Source organism: Corvus brachyrhynchos, unplaced genomic scaffold (assembly GCF_000691975.1).
Source record: "Corvus brachyrhynchos isolate BGI_N302 unplaced genomic scaffold, ASM69197v1 scaffold106, whole genome shotgun sequence".
Taxonomy (NCBI): Eukaryota; Metazoa; Chordata; class Aves; order Passeriformes; family Corvidae; genus Corvus; species Corvus brachyrhynchos.
The window spans coordinates 4,352,015-4,352,606 of NW_008238834.1; the positions used below are offsets into that span (position 1 = coordinate 4,352,015).

General features: G+C 57.6%; 1 protein-coding gene across 1 annotated transcript in view; it reads left to right on the forward strand.

Moving 5' to 3' along the window:
- Positions 1–18: 18 nt before the first annotated feature.
- TGIF1 (TGFB induced factor homeobox 1) overlaps positions 19–592 on the forward strand; it is a 12,114-nt gene continuing 11,540 nt past the window's right edge. Inside the window, exon 1 of the mRNA XM_017738317.1 lies at positions 19–203. The gene's annotated coding sequence lies outside the window, so the exon portion shown is untranslated. The remainder of the gene's footprint in view (positions 204–592) is intronic.

Consider the following 592-nt stretch of genomic DNA (forward strand, 5'->3'; position numbering starts at 1 on the left):
CGACAGCCGGACACGCCGCCCAGCAGCCGCTCAAGGGTCACCCATCCTGGAGCGAACCTCCGGCCCCGCAGAGCAGCCGACACTGCGTCCTTGTTAAGTGGCGTGACTCACCAGCTGCCCTCCCCCATCACACATCCCCCGTTCGCGATGTAACAGCTGTTTTATCTCCCGCTGTAATTACGCCACATAAAAATAGTTACAAGGTACTCGGGGAGGGCTTTCTGTTAAAACGCTGTTGCTTCTCTTGTGCAGTAAATGCGGATTTGTGCGGATGCCTGCGCCGCCGGGGGGGTGTAGGGTGGTGGGGAGGGAATGATCCCTGCTCTGCCGTAGGAATCCATTATTTCATCAGACGTTTAAGGCGCCTGCTGCTCACCCCCGCGTCTGCCCGGCCGGGAACAGCCCCGCACGTGCCGGTGCGGGAGTGACACAAACACGCTCCCGTGGAATAAATGCACGCCGCACCCGCACGCCTGCTCTGCGGCCAGGCAGCTTCTTTTACTTTCCACGCCGAAACCTTTGCCCGTGACACTTCAGACCGCGGTTGGGTGTTCTGCACTTTTGATTTTTTTTTTTTTTTAATCTGGTTTTG